This window comes from Pongo pygmaeus, chromosome 4 (genome assembly GCF_028885625.2).
Source record: "Pongo pygmaeus isolate AG05252 chromosome 4, NHGRI_mPonPyg2-v2.0_pri, whole genome shotgun sequence".
NCBI lineage: Eukaryota > Metazoa > Chordata > Mammalia > Primates > Hominidae > Pongo > Pongo pygmaeus.
In genome coordinates, this window is record NC_072377.2 from 52,226,207 (window position 1) to 52,242,862 (window position 16,656).

Sequence of the window (16,656 nt, forward strand, 5' to 3'; positions counted from 1 at the left end):
TTCATTCAACTCACAGTGTTGAACCTACCAATTGATAGAGTAGTTTGGAAACACTCTTTTTGTAGAATCTGCAAGGGGATATTTGGAGCCGTTTGAGGCCTATGCTGGAAAAGGAAATATCTTCACATAAAAACTGAACAGAAGCATTCTCAGAAACTACTTTGTGTTGAGTGCATTCAACTCGCAGACATGAACTTACCTATAGAAAGAGCAGTTTTGAAACACTCCTTTTGTAGAATCTGCAAGTGTTTATTTGGAGCACTTTGAGGCCTATGTTGGAAAAGGAAAGATCTTCATATAGAAACTAGACGGAAGCATTCTCAGAAACTTCTTTGTGATGAGTGCATTCAACTCACAGAATTGAAGCTTCCTTTCGAAAGAGCAGTTTGGAAACACTCTTCTTATAGAATCTGCAAGTGGATATTTGGAGCGCTTTGTGGCCTATGCTGGGAAATGAAATCCCTTCACCTAAAAACTAGACGGAAGCATTCTGAGAATCTTCTTTGGATGAGTGCATTCAACTCACAGACTTGAACGTTCCTCTTGAAAGAGCAGTTTTGAAACACTCCTTTTGTAGAATCTGCAAGTGTTTATTTGGAGCGCTTTGAGGCCTATGTTGGAAAAGGAAATATCTTCACATAAAAACTAGACAGAAGCATTCTCAGAAACTTCTTTGTGATGAGTGCACTCTACTCACAGTGTTGCAGCTTGCTTTTGATAGAGCAGTTTTGAAACACTCTTTTGGTAGAATCTGCAAGTGGATACTTGGAGCGCTTTGAGGCCTATGCTGGAAAAGGAAATGTCTTCACAGAAAAACTAGACAGAAGCATTCCAGGAAACTTCTGTATGATAAGTGCATTCAACTCACAGACTTGAACGTTCCTTTTGATAGAACTCTTTTGAAACACTCCTTTTGTAGAATTTGCAAGTGTTTATTGGGAGCGCTTTGAGGCCTCAGCTGGAAAAGGAAATATCTTCACGTAAGAACTAGACAGAAGCATTCTCCGAAACTTCTTTCCGATGAGTGCATTCAACACACAGACTTGAACCTTGCTTTTGAAAGAGCAGCTTTGAAACACTCTTTTCGTAGAATCTGCAAGTGGATATTTGGAGCGCTTTGAGGCCTATGCTGGGAAATGAAATCTCTTCACCTAAAAACTAGACAGAAGCATTCTGAGAAACTTCTGTGTGATGAGTGCATTCAACTCACAGACTTGAACGTTCCCTTTGATAGAACAGTTTTGAAACACTCCTTTTGTAGAATCTGCAAGTGTTTATTCGGAGCACCTTGAGGCCTATGCTGGAAAAGGAAATATCTTCACATAAAAACTGAACAGAAGCATTCTGAGAAACTTCTTTGTGTTGAGTGCATTCAACTCACAGACTTGAACTTACCTACAGAAAGAGCAGTTTTGAAACACTCTTTTGGTAAAATCTGCAAGTGGTTATTTGGAGCACTTCGAGGCCTGTGCTGGGATATGGAATATCTTCACCTAAAAACTACAGAGAAGCATTCTTAGAAAGTTCTTCATGATGCATTCATTTAACTCACAGAGTGGAACCTTCCTTTTGATAGAACAGATTTGAAACACTCTTTTTGTAGAATCTGCAAGAGGATATTTGGAGTGTTTTGAGGCCTATGCTGGAAATGGAAATATCGTCACATAAAAACTAGACAGAAGCATTCTCAGAAACTTCTGTGTGATGAGTGCATTCAACTCACAGACTTGAACGTTCCTCTCAAAAGAGCAGTTTTGAAACACTCCTTTTGTAGAATCTGCAAGTGTTTATTTGGATCTCTTTGAGGCCTATGTTGGAAAAAGAAATATCTTCACATAAAAACTGGACAGAAGCATTCTCAGAAACTTCTTTGTGATGAGTGCATTCTACTCACAGTGTTGAAGCTTGCTTTTGATAGAGCAGTTTTGAAACACTCTTTTGGTAGAATCTGCAAGTGGATATTTGGAGCGCTTTGAGGCCTATGCTGGAAAAGGAAATGTCTTCACATAAAAACTAGACAGAAGCATTCCAGGAAACTTCTGTATGATAAGTGCATTCAACTCACAGACTTGAACGTTCCTTTTGATAGAACTCTTTTGAAACACTCCTTTTGTAGAATTTGCAAGTGTTTATTTGGAGCGCTTTGAGGCCTCAGCTGGAAAAGGAAATATCTTCACGTAAGAAGTAGACAGAAGCATTCTCAGAAACTTCTTTCCGATGAGTGCATTCAACACACAGACTTGAAACTTGCTTTTGAAAGAGCAGCTTTGAAACACTCTTTTCGTAGAATCTGCAAGTGGATATTTGGAGCGCTTTGAGGCCTATGCTGGGAAATGAAATCTCTTCACCTAAAAACTAGACAGAAGCATTCTGAGAAACTTCTGAGTGATGAGTGCATTCAACTCACAGACTTGAACGTTCCCTTTGATAGAACAGTTTTGAAACACTCCTTTTGTAGAATCTGCAAGTGTTTATTCGGAGCACCTTGAGGCCTATGTTGGAAAAGGAAATATCTTCACATAAAAACTAGAGAGAAGGATTCTCAGAAACTTCTTTGTGATGAGTTCATTCAACTCACAGTGTTGAACCTACCAATTGATAGAGTAGTTTGGAAACACTCTTTTTGTAGAATCTGCAAGGGGATATTTGGAGCCGTTTGAGGCCTATGCTGGAAAAGGAAATATCTTCACATAAAAACTGAACAGAAGCATTCTCAGAAACTTCTTTGTGTTGAGTGCATTCAACTCGCAGACATGAACTTACCTATAGAAAGAGCAGTTTTGAAACACTCCTTTTGTAGAATCTGCAAGTGTTTATTTGGAGCACTTTGAGGCCTATGTTGGAAAAGGAAAGATCTTCATATAGAAACTAGACGGAAGCATTCTCAGAAACTTCTTTGTGATGAGTGCATTCAACTCACAGAATTGAAGCTTCCTTTCGAAAGAGCAGTTTGGAAACACTCTTCTTATAGAATCTGCAAGTGGATATTTGGAGCGCTTTGTGGCCTATGCTGGGAAATGAAATCCCTTCACCTAAAAACTAGACGGAAGCATTCTGAGAATCTTCTTTGTGATGAGTGCATTCAACTCACAGACTTGAACGTTCCTCTTGAAAGAGCAGTTTTGAAACACTCCTTTTGTAGAATCTGCAAGTGTTTATTTGGAGCGCTTTGAGGCCTATGTTGGAAAAGGAAATATCTTCACATAAAAACTAGACAGAAGCATTCTCAGAAACTTCTTTGTGATGAGTGCACTCTACTCACAGTGTTGCAGCTTGCTTTTGATAGAGCAGTTTTGAAACACTCTTTTGGTAGAATCTGCAAGTGGATACTTGGAGCGCTTTGAGGCCTATGCTGGAAAAGGAAATGTCTTCACATAAAAACTAGACAGAAGCATTCCAGGAAACTTCTGTATGATAAGTGCATTCAACTCACAGACTTGAACGTTCCTTTTGATAGAACTCTTTTGAAACACTCCATTTGTAGAATTTGCAAGTGTTTATTGGGAGCGCTTTGAGGCCTCAGCTGGAAAAGGAAATATCTTCACGTAAGAACTAGACAGAAGCATTCTCAGAAACTTCTTTCCGATGAGTGCATTCAACACACAGACTTGAACCTTGCTTTTGAAAGAGCAGCTTTGAAACACTCTTTTCGTAGAATCTGCAAGTGGATATTTGGAGCGCTTTGAGGCCTATGCTGGGAAATGAAATCTCTTCACCTAAAAACTAGACAGAAGCATTCTGAGAAACTTCTGTGTGATGAGTGCATTCAACTCACAGACTTGAACGTTCCCTTTGATAGAACAGTTTTGAAACACTCCTTTTGTAGAATCTGCAAGTGTTTATTCGGAGCACCTTGAGGCCTATGCTGGAAAAGGAAATATCTTCACATAAAAACTGAACAGAAGCATTCTGAGAAACTTCTTTGTGTTGAGTGCATTCAACTCACAGACTTGAACTTACCTACAGAAAGAGCAGTTTTGAAACACTCTTTTGGTAAAATCTGCAAGTGGTTATTTGGAGCACTTCGAGGCCTGTGCTGGGATATGGAATATCTTCACCTAAAAACTACAGAGAAGCATTCTTAGAAAGTTTTTCATGATGCGTTCATTTAACTCACAGAGTGGAACCTTCCTTTTGATAGAACAGATTTGAAACACTCTTTTTGTAGAATCTGCAAGAGGATATTTGGAGTGTTTTGAGGCCTATGCTGGAAATGGAAATATCGTCACATAAAAACTAGACAGAAGCATTCTCAGAAACTTCTGTGTGATGAGTGCATTCAACTCACAGACTTGAACGTTCCTCTCAAAAGAGCAGTTTTGAAACACTCCTTTTGTAGAATCTGCAAGTGTTTATTTGGATCTCTTTGAGGCCTATGTTGGAAAAAGAAATATCTTCACATAAAAACTGGACAGAAGCATTCTCAGAAACTTCTTTGTGATGAGTGCATTCTACTCACAGTGTTGAAGCTTGCTTTTGATAGAGCAGTTTTGAAACACTCTTTTGGTAGAATCTGCAAGTGGATATTTGGAGCGCTTTGAGGCCTATGCTGGAAAAGGAAATGTCTTCACATAAAAACTAGACAGAAGCATTCCAGGAAACTTCTGTATGATAAGTGCATTCAACTCACAGACTTGAACGTTCCTTTTGATAGAACTCTTTTGAAACACTCCTTTTGTAGAATTTGCAAGTGTTTATTTGGAGCGCTTTGAGGCCTCAGCTGGAAAAGGAAATATCTTCACGTAAGAAGTAGACAGAAGCATTCTCAGAAACTTCTTTCCGATGAGTGCATTCAACACACAGACTTGAAACTTGCTTTTGAAAGAGCAGCTTTGAAACACTCTTTTCGTAGAATCTGCAAGTGGATATTTGGAGCGCTTTGAGGCCTATGCTGGGAAATGAAATCTCTTCACCTAAAAACTAGACAGAAGCATTCTGAGAAACTTCTGAGTGATGAGTGCATTCAACTCACAGACTTGAACGTTCCCTTTGATAGAACAGTTTTGAAACACTCCTTTTGTAGAATCTGCAAGTGTTTATTCGGAGCACCTTGAGGCCTATGTTGGAAAAGGAAATATCTTCACATAAAAACTAGAGAGAAGGATTCTCAGAAACTTCTTTGTGATGAGTTCATTCAACTCACAGTGTTGAACCTACCAATTGATAGAGTAGTTTGGAAACACTCTTTTTGTAGAATCTGCAAGGGGATATTTGGAGCCGTTTGAGGCCTATGCTGGAAAAGGAAATATCTTCACATAAAAACTGAACAGAAGCATTCTCAGAAACTTCTTTGTGTTGAGTGCATTCAACTCGCAGACATGAACTTACCTATAGAAAGAGCAGTTTTGAAACACTCCTTTTGTAGAATCTGCAAGTGTTTATTTGGAGCACTTTGAGGCCTATGTTGGAAAAGGAAAGATCTTCATATAGAAACTAGACGGAAGCATTCTCAGAAACTTCTTTGTGATGAGTGCATTCAACTCACAGAATTGAAGCTTCCTTTCGAAAGAGCAGTTTGGAAACACTCTTCTTATAGAATCTGCAAGTGGATATTTGGAGCGCTTTGTGGCCTATGCTGGGAAATGAAATCCCTTCACCTAAAAACTAGACGGAAGCATTCTGAGAATCTTCTTTGTGATGAGTGCATTCAACTCACAGACTTCAACGTTCCTTTTGATAGAACAGTTTTGAAACACTCCTTTTGTAGAATCTGCAAGTGTTTATTCGGAGCACCTTGAGGCCTATGTTGGAAAAGGAAATATCTTCACATAAAAACTAGAGAGAAGGATTCTCAGAAACTTCTTTGTGATGAGTTCATTCAACTCACAGAGTTGAACCTACCAATTGATAGAGAAGTTTGGAAACACTCTTTTTGTGGAATCTGCAAGGGGATATTTGGAGCCGTTTGAGGCCTATGCTGGAAAAGGAAATATCTTCACATAAAAACTGAACAGAAGCATTCTCAGAAACTTCTTTGTGTTGAGTGCATTCAACTCACAGACTTGAACTTACCTACAGAAAGAGCAGTTTTGAAACACTCTTTTGGTAAAATCTGCAAGTGGTTATTTGGAGCACTTCGAGGCCTGTGCTGGGATATGGAATATCCTCACCTAAAAACTACAGAGAAGCATTCTCAGAAAGTTCTTCAGGATGCATTCATTCAACTCACAGAGTTGAACCTTCCTTTTGATAGAAGAGTTTTGAAACACTCTTTTTGTAGAATCTGCAAGAGGATATTTGGAGCGTTTGGAGGCCTATGCTGGAAAAGGAAATATCTTCACATAAAAACTAGACAGAAGCATTCTCAGAAACTTCTGTGTGATGAGTGCATTCAACTCACAGACTTGAACGTTCCTCTCGAAAGAGCAGTTTTGAAACACTCCTTTTGTAGAATCTGCAAGTGTTTATTTGGAGCTCTTTGAGGCCTATGTTGGAAAAGGAAATATCTTCACATAAAAACTAGACAGAAGCATTCTCAGAAACTTCTTTGTGATGAGTGCACTCTACTCACAGTGTTGCAGCTTGCTTTTGATAGAGCAGTTTTGAAACACTCTTTTGGTAGAATCTGCAAGTGGATACTTGGAGCGCTTTGAGGCCTATGCTGGAAAAGGAAATGTCTTCACATAAAAACTAGACAGAAGCATTCCAGGAAACTTCTGTATGATAAGTGCATTCAACTCACAGACTTGAACGTTCCTTTTGATAGAACTCTTTTGAAACACTCCTTTTGTAGAATTTGCAAGTGTTTATTGGGAGCGCTTTGAGGCCTCAGCTGGAAAAGGAAATATCTTCACGTAAGAACTAGACAGAAGCATTCTCAGAAACTTCTTTCTGATGAGTGCATTCAACACACAGACTTGAACCTTGCTTTTGAAAGAGCAGCTTTGAAACACTCTTTTCGTAGAATCTGCAAGTGGATATTTGGAGCGCTTTGAGGCCTCTGCTGGGAAATGAAATCTCTTCACCTAAAAACTAGACAGATGCATTCTGAGAAAGTTCTGTGTGATGAGTGCATTCAACTCACAGACTTGAACGTTCCCTTTGATAGAACGGTTTTGAAACACTCCTTTTGTAGAATCTGCAAGTGTTTATTCGGAGCACCTTGAGGCCTATGCTGGAAAAGGAAATATCTTCACATAAAAACTGAACAGAAGCATTCTGAGAAACTTCTTTGTGTTGAGTGCATTCAACTCACAGACTTGAACTTACCTACAGAAAGAGCAGTTTTGAAACACTCTTTTGGTAAAATCTGCAAGTGGTTATTTGGAGCACTTCGAGGCCTGTGCTGGGATATGGAATATCTTCACCTAAAAACTACAGAGAAGCATTCTTAGAAAGTTCTTCATGATGCATTCATTTAACTCACAGAGTGGAACCTTCCTTTTGATAGAACAGATTTGAAACACTCTTTTTGTAGAATCTGCAAGAAGATATTTGGAGTGTTTTGAGGCCTATGCTGGAAATGGAAATATCGTCACATAAAAACTAGACAGAAGCATTCTCAGAAACTTCTGTGTGATGAGTGCATTCAACTCACAGACTTGAACGTTCCTCCCAAAAGAGCAGTTTTGAAACACTCCTTTTGTAGAATCTGCAAGTGTTTATTTGGAGCTCTTTGAGGCCTATGTTGGAAAAAGAAATATCTTCACATAAAAACTGGACAGAAGCATTCTCAGAAACTTCTTTGTGATGAGTGCATTCTACTCACAGTGTTGAAGCTTGCTTTTGATAGAGCAGTTTTGAAACACTCTTTTGGTAGAATCTGCAAGTGGATATTTGGAGCGCTTTGAGGCCTATGCTGGAAAAGGAAATGTCTTCACATAAAAACTAGACAGAAGCATTCCAGGAAACTTCTGTATGATAAGTGCATTCAACTCACAGACTTGAACGTTCCTTTTGATAGAACTCTTTTGAAACACTCCTTTTGTAGAATTTGCAAGTGTTTATTTGGAGCGCTTTGAGGCCTCAGCTGGAAAAGGAAATATCTTCACGTAAGAACTAGACAGAAGCATTCTCAGAAACTTCTTTCCGATGAGTGCATTCAACACACAGACTTGAACCTTGCTTTTGAAAGAGCAGCTTTGAAACACTCTTTTCGTAGAATCTGCAAGTGGATATTTGGAGCGCTTTGAGGCCTATGCTGGGAAATGAAATCTCTTCACCTAAAAACTAGACAGAAGCATTCTGAGAAACTTCTGTGTGATGAGTGCATTCAACTCACAGACTTGAACGTTCCGTTTGATAGAACAGTTTTGAAACACTCCTTTTGTAGAATCTGCAAGTGTTTATTCGGAGCACCTTGAGGCCTATGTTGGAAAAGGAAATATCTTCACATAAAAACTAGAGAGAAGGATTCTCAGAAACTTCTTTGTGATGAGTTCACTCAACTCACAGTGTTGAACCTACCAATTGATAGAGAAGTTTGGAAACACTCTTTTTGTAGAATCTGCAAGGGGATATTTGGAGCCGTTTGAGGCCTATGCTGGAAAAGGAAATATCTTCACATAAAAACTGAACAGAAGCATTCTCAGAAACTTCTTTGTGTTGAGTGCATTCAACTCACAGACTTGAACTTACCTATAGAAAGAGCAGTTTTGAAACACTCCTTTTGTAGAATCTGCAAGTGTTTATTTGGAGCACTTTGAGGCCTATGTTGGAAAAGGAAAGATCTTCATATAGAAACTAGACGGAAGCATTCTCAGAAACTTCTTTGTGATGAGTGCATTCAACTCACAGAATTGAAACTTCCTTTCGAAAGAGCAGTTTGGAAACACTCTTCTTATAGAATCTGCAAGTTGATATTTGGAGCGCTTTGTGGCCTATGCTGGGAAATGAAATCTCTTCACCTAAAAACTAGAAGGAAGCATTCTGAGAATCTTCTTTGTGATGAGTGCATTCAACTCACAGACTTCAACGTTCCTTTTGATAGAACAGTTTTGAAACACTCCTTTTGTAGAATCTGCAAGTGTTCATTCGGAACACCTTGAGGCCTATGTTGGAAAAGGAAATATCTTCACATAAAAACTAGAGAGAAGGATTCTCAGAAACTTCTTTGTGATGAGTTCATTCAACTCACAGAGTTGAACCTACCAATTGATAGAGAAGTTTGGAAACACTCCTTTTGTAGAATCTGCAAGTGTTTATTCGGAGCACCTTGAGGCCTATGCTGGAAAAGGAAATATCTTCACATAAAAACTGAACAGAAGCATTCTGAGAAACTTCTTTGTGTTGAGTGCATTCAACTCACAGACTTGAACTTACCTACAGAAAGAGCAGTTTTGAAACACTCTTTTGGTAAAATCTGCAAGTGGTTATTTGGAGCACTTCGAGGCCTGTGCTGGGATATGGAATATCTTCACCTAAAAACTACAGAGAAGCATTCTTAGAAAGTTCTTCATGATGCATTCATTTAACTCACAGAGTGGAACCTTCCTTTTGATAGAACAGATTTGAAACACTCTTTTTGTAGAATCTGCAAGAAGATATTTGGAGTGTTTTGAGGCCTATGCTGGAAATGGAAATATCTTCACATAAAAACTAGACAGAAGCATTCTCAGAAACTTCTGTGTGATGAGTGCATTCAACTCACAGACTTGAACGTTCCTCTCAAAAGAGCAGTTTTGAAACACTCCTTTTGTAGAATCTGCAAGTGTTTATTTGGAGCTCTTTGAGGCCTATGTTGGAAAAAGAAATATCTTCACATAAAAACTGGACAGAAGCATTCTCAGAAACTTCTTTGTGATGAGTGCATTCTACTCACAGTGTTGAAGCTTGCTTTTGATAGAGCAGTTTTGAAACACTCTTTTGGTAGAATCTGCAAGTGGATATTTGGAGCGCTTTGAGGCCTATGCTGGAAAAGGAAATGTCTTCACAGAAAAACTAGACAGAAGCATTCCAGGAAACTTCTGTATGATAAGTGCATTCAACTCACAGACTTGAACGTTCCTTTTGATAGAACTCTTTTGAAACACTCCTTTTGTAGAATTTGCAAGTGTTTATTTGGAGCGCTTTGAGGCCTCAGCTGGAAAAGGAAATATCTTCACGTAAGAACTAGACAGAAGCATTCTCAGAAACTTCTTTCCGATGAGTGCATTCAACACACAGACTTGAACCTTGCTTTTGAAAGAGCAGCTTTGAAACACTCTTTTCGTAGAATCTGCAAGTGGATATTTGGAGCGCTTTGAGGCCTATGCTGGGAAATGAAATCTCTTCACCTAAAAACTAGACAGAAGCATTCTGAGAAACTTCTGTGTGATGAGTGCATTCAACTCACAGACTTGAACGTTCCCTTTGATAGAACAGTTTTGAAACACTCCTTTTGTAGAATCTGCAAGTGTTTATTCGGAGCACCTTGAGGCCTATGTTGGAAAAGGAAATATCTTCACATAAAAACTAGAGAGAAGGATTCTCAGAAACTTCTTTGTGATGAGTTCATTCAACTCACAGTGTTGAACCTACCAATTGATAGAGAAGTTTGGAAACACTCTTTTTGTAGAATCTGCAAGGGGATATTTGGAGCCGTTTGAGGCCTATGCTGGAAAAGGAAATATCTTCACATAAAAACTGAACAGAAGCATTCTCAGAAACTTCTTTGTGTTGAGTGCATTCAACTCGCAGACTTGAACTTACCTATAGAAAGAGCAGTTTTGAAACACTCCTTTTGTAGAATCTGCAAGTGTTTATTTGGAGCACTTTGAGGCCTATGTTGGAAAAGGAATGATCTTCATATAGAAACTAGACGGAAGCATTCTCAGAAACTTCTTTGTGATGAGTGCATTCAACTCACAGAATTGAAGCTTCCTTTTGAAAGAGCAGTTTGGAAACACTCTTCTTATAGAATCTGCAAGTGGATATTTGGAGCGCTTTGTTGCCTATGCTGGGAAATGAAATCCCTTCACCTAAAAACTAGACGGAAGCATTCTGAGAACCTTCTTTGTGATGAGTGCATTCAACTCACAGACTTAAACGTTCCTTTTGATAGAACAGTTTTGAAACACTCCTTTTGTAGAATCTGCAAGTGTTTATTCGGAGCACCTTGTGGCCTATGTTGGAAAAGGAAATATCTTCACATAAAAACTAGAGAGTAGGATTCTCAGAAACTTCTTTGTGATGAGTTCATTCAACTCACAGAGTTGAACCTACCAATTGATAGAGAAGTTTGGAAACACTCTTTTTGTAGAATCTGCAAGTGGATATTTGGAGCCGTTTGAGGCCTATGCTGGAGAAGGAAATATCTTCACATAAAAACTGAACAGAAGCATTCTGAGAAACTTCTTTGTGTTGAGTGCATTCAACTCACAGACTTGAACTTACCTATAGAAAGAGCAGTTTTGAAACACTCTTTTGGGAAAATCTGCAAGTGGTTATTTGGAGCACTTCGAGGCCTGTGCTGGGATATGGAATACCTTCACCTAAAAACTACAGAGAAGCATTCTCAGAAAGTTCTTCAGGATGCATTCATTCAACTCACAGAGTTGAACCTTCCTTTTGATAGAAGAGTTTTGAAACACTCTTTTTGTAGAATCTGCAAGAGGATATTTGGAGCGTTTTGAGGCCTATGCTGGAAAAGGAAATATCTTCACATAAAAACTAGACAGAAGCATTCTCATAAACTTCTGTGTGATGAGTGCATTCAACTCACAGACTTGAACGTTCCTCTCGAAAGAGCAGTTTTGAAACACTCCTTTTGTAGAATCTGCAAGTGTTTATTTGGAGCGCTTTGAGGCCTATGTTGGAAAAGGAAATATCTTCACATAAAAACTAGACAGAAGCATTCTCAGAAACTTCTTTCAATGAGTGCACTCTACTCACAGTGTTGAAGCTTGCTTTTGATAGAGCAGTTTTGAAACACTCTTTTGGTAGAATCTGCAAGTGGATACTTGGAGCGCTTTGAGGCCTATGCTGGAAAAGGAAATGTCTTCACATAAAAACTAGACAGAAGCATTCCAGGAAACTTCTGTATGATAAGTGCATTCAACTCACAGACTTGAACGTTCCTTTTGATAGAACTCTTTTGAAACACTCCTTTTGTAGAATTTGCAAGTGTTTATTGGGAGCGCTTTGAGGCCTCAGCTGGAAAAGGAAATATCTTCACGTAAGAACTAGACAGAAGCATTCTCAGAAACTTCTTTCTGATGAGTGCATTCAACACACAGACTTGAACCTTGCTTTTGAAAGAGCAGCTTTGAAACACTCTTTTCGTAGAATCTGCAAGTGGATATTTGGAGCGCTTTGAGGCCTATGCTGGGAAACGAAATCTCTTCACCTAAAAACTAGACAGAAGCATTCTGAGAAACTTCTGCGTGATGAGTGCATTCAACTCACAGACTTGAACGTTCCCTTTGATAGAACAGTTTTGAAACACTCCTTTTGTAGAATCTGCAAGTGTTTATTCAGAGCACCTTGAGGCCTCTGCTGGAAAAGGAAATATCTTCACATAAAAACTGAACAGAAGCATTCTCAGAAACTTCTTTGTGTTGAGTGCATTCAACTCACAGACTTGAACTTACCTACAGAAAGAGCAGTTTTGAAACACTCTTTTGGTAAAATCTGCAAGTGGTTATTTGGAGCACTTCGAGGCCTGTGCTGGGATATGGAATATCCTCACCTAAAAACTACAGAGAAGCATTCTCAGAAAGTTCTTCAGGATGCATTCATTCAACTCACAGAGTTGAACCTTCCTTTTGATAGAAGAGTTTTGAAACACTCTTTTTGTAGAATCTGCAAGAGGATATTTGGAGCGTTTTGAGGCCTATGCTGGAAAAGGAAATATCTTCACATAAAAACTAGACAGAAGCATTCTCAGAAACTTCTGTGTGATGAGTGCATTCAACTCACAGACTTGAACGTTCCTCTTGAAAGAGCAGTTTTGAAACACTCCTTTTGTAGAATCTGCAAGTGTTTATTTGGAGCGCTTTGAGGCCTATGTTGGAAAAGGAAATATCTTCACATAAAAACTAGACAGAAGCATTCTCAGAAACTTCTTTGTGATGAGTGCACTCTACTCACAGTGTTGCAGCTTGCTTTTGATAGAGCAGTTTTGAAACACTCTTTTGGTAGAATCTGCAAGTGGATACTTGGAGCGCTTTGAGGCCTATGCTGGAAAAGGAAATGTCTTCACATAAAAACTAGACAGAAGCATTCCAGGAAACTTCTGTATGATAAGTGCATTCAACTCACAGACTTGAACGTTCCTTTTGATAGAACTCTTTTGAAACACTCCTTTTGTAGAATTTGCAAGTGTTTATTGGGAGCGCTTTGAGGCCTCAGCTGGAAAAGGAAATATCTTCACGTAAGAACTAGACAGAAGCATTCTCAGAAACTTCTTTCCGATGAGTGCATTCAACACACAGACTTGAACCTTGCTTTTGAAAGAGCAGCTTTGAAACACTCTTTTCGTAGAATCTGCAAGTGGATATTTGGAGCGCTTTGAGGCCTATGCTGGGAAATGAAATCTCTTCACCTAAAAACTAGACAGAAGCATTCTGAGAAACTTCTGTGTGATGAGTGCATTCAACTCACAGACTTGAACGTTCCCTTTGATAGAACAGTTTTGAAACACTCCTTTTGTAGAATCTGCAAGTGTTTATTCGGAGCACCTTGAGGCCTATGCTGGAAAAGGAAATATCTTCACATAAAAACTGAACAGAAGCATTCTGAGAAACTTCTTTGTGTTGAGTGCATTCAACTCACAGACTTGAACTTACCTACAGAAAGAGCAGTTTTGAAACACTCTTTTGGTAAAATCTGCAAGTGGTTATTTGGAGCACTTCGAGGCCTGTGCTGGGATATGGAATATCTTCACCTAAAAACTACAGAGAAGCATTCTTAGAAAGTTCTTCATGATGCATTCATTTAACTCACAGAGTGGAACCTTCCTATTGATAGAACAGATTTGAAACACTCTTTTTGTAGAATCTGCAAGAAGATATTTGGAGTGTTTTGAGGCATATGCTGGAAATGGAAATATCGTCACATAAAAACTAGACAGAAGCATTCTCAGAAACTTCTGTGTGATGAGTGCATTCAACTCACAGACTTGAACGTTCCTCTCGAAAGAGCAGTTTGGAACACTCCTTTTGTAGAATCTGCAAGTGTTTATTTGGAGCTCTTTGAGGCCTATGTTGGAAAAAGAAATATCTTCACATAAAAACTGGACAGAAGCATTCTCAGAAACTTCTTTGTGATGAGTGCATTCTACTCACAGTGTTGAAGCTTGCTTTTGATAGAGCAGTTTTGAAACACTCTTTTGGTAGAATCTGCAAGTGGATATTTGGAGCGCTTTGAGGCCTATGCTGGAAAAGGAAATGTCTTCACAGAAAAACTAGACAGAAGCATTCCAGGAAACTTCTGTATGATAAGTGCATTCAACTCACAGACTTGAACGTTCCTTTTGATAGAACTCTTTTGAAACACTCCTTTTGTAGAATTTGCAAGTGTTTATTTGGAGCGCTTTGTGGCCTCAGCTGGAAAAGGAAATATCTTCACGTAAGAACTAGACAGAAGCATTCTCAGAAACTTCTTTCCGATGAGTGCATTCAACACACAGACTTGAACCTTGCTTTTGAAAGAGCAGCTTTGAAACACTCTTTTCGTAGAATCTGCAAGTGGATATTTGGAGCGCTTTGAGGCCTATGCTGGGAAATGAAATCTCTTCACCTAAAAACTAGACAGAAGCATTCTGAGAAACTTCTGTGTGATGAGTGCATTCAACTCACAGACTTGAACGTTCCCTTTGATAGAACAGTTTTGAAACACTCCTTTTGTAGAATCTGCAAGTGTTTATTCGGAGCACCTTGAGGCCTATGTTGGAAAAGGAAATATCTTCACATAAAAACTAGAGAGAAGGATTCTCAGAAACTTCTTTGCGATGAGTTCATTCAACTCACAGTGTTGAACCTACCAATTGATAGAGAAGTTTGGAAACACTCTTTTTGTAGAATCTGCAAGGGGATATTTGGAGCCGTTTGAGGCCTATGCTGGAAAAGGAAATATCTTCACATAAAAACTGAAAAGAAGCATTCTCAGAAACTTCTTTGTGTTGAGTGCATTCAACTCGCAGACTTGAACTTACCTATAGAAAGAGCAGTTTTGAAACACTCCTTTTGTAGAATCTGCAAGTGTTTATTTGGAGCACTTTGAGGCCTATGTTGGAAAAGGAAAGATCTTCATATAGAAACTAGACGGAAGCATTCTCAGAAACTTCTTTGTGATGAGTGCATTCAACTCACAGAATTGAAGCTTCCTTTCGAAAGAGCAGTTTGGAAACACTCGTCTTATAGAATCTGCAAGTGGATATTTGGAGCGCTTTGTGGCCTATGCTGGGAAATGAAATCTCTTCACCTAAAAACTAGACGGAAGCATTCTGAGAATCTTCTTTGTGATGAGTGCATTCAACTCACAGACTTCAACGTTCCTTTTGATAGAACAGTTTTGAAACACTCCTTTTGTAGAATCTGCAAGTGTTTATTCGGAGCACCTTGAGGCCTATGTTGGAAAAGGAAATATCTTCACATAAAAACTAGAGAGAAGGATTCTCAGAAACTTCTTTGTGATGAGTTCATTCAACTCACAGAGTTGAACCAACCAATTGATAGAGAAGTTTGGAAACACTCTTTTTGTAGAATCTGCAAGGGGATATTTGGAGCCGTTTGAGGCCTATGCTGGAAAAGGAAATATCTTCACATAAAAACTGAACAGAAGCATTCTCAGAAACTTCTTTGTGTTGAGTGCATTCAACTCACAGATTTGAACTTACCTATAGAAAGAGCAGTTTTGAAACACTCTTTTGGTAAAATCTGCAAGTGGTTATTTGGAGCACTTCAAGGCCTGTGCTGGGATATGGAATATCCTCACCTAAAAACTACAGAGAAGCATTCTCTGAAAGTTCTTCAGGATGCATTCATTCAACTCACAGAGTTGAACCTTCCTTTTGATAGAAGAGTTTTGAAACACTCTTTTTGTAGAATCTGCAAGAGGATATTTGGAGCGTTTTGAGGCCTATGCTGGAAAAGGAAATATCTTCACATAAAAACTAGACAGAAGCATTCTCAGAAACTTCTGTGTGATGAGTGCATTCAACTCACAGACTTGAACGTTCCTCTCGAAAGAGCAGTTTTGAAACACTCCTTTTGTAGAATCTGCAAGTGTTTATTTGGAGCTCTTTGAGGCCTATGTTGGAAAAGGAAATATCTTCACATAAAAACTAGACAGAAGCATTCTCAGAAACTTCTTTGTGATGAGTGCACTCTACTCACAGTGTTGAAGCTTGCTTTTGATAGAGCAGTTTTGAAACACTCTTTTGGTAGAGTCTGCAAGTGGATACTTGGAGCGCTTTGAGGCCTATGCTGGAAAAGGAAATGTCTTCACATAAAAACTAGACAGAAGCATTCCAGGAAACTTCTGTATGATAAGTGCATTCAACTCACAGACTTGAACGTTCCTTTTGATAGAACTCTTTTGAAACACTCCTTTTGTAGAATTTGCAAGTGTTTATTGGGAGCGCTTTGAGGCCTCAGCTGGAAAAGGAAATATCTTCACGTAAGAACTAGACAGAAGCATTCTCAGAAACTTCTTTCCGATGAGTGCATTCAACACACAGACTTGAACCTTGCTTTTGAAAGAGCAGCCTTGAAACACTCTTTTCGTAGAATCTGC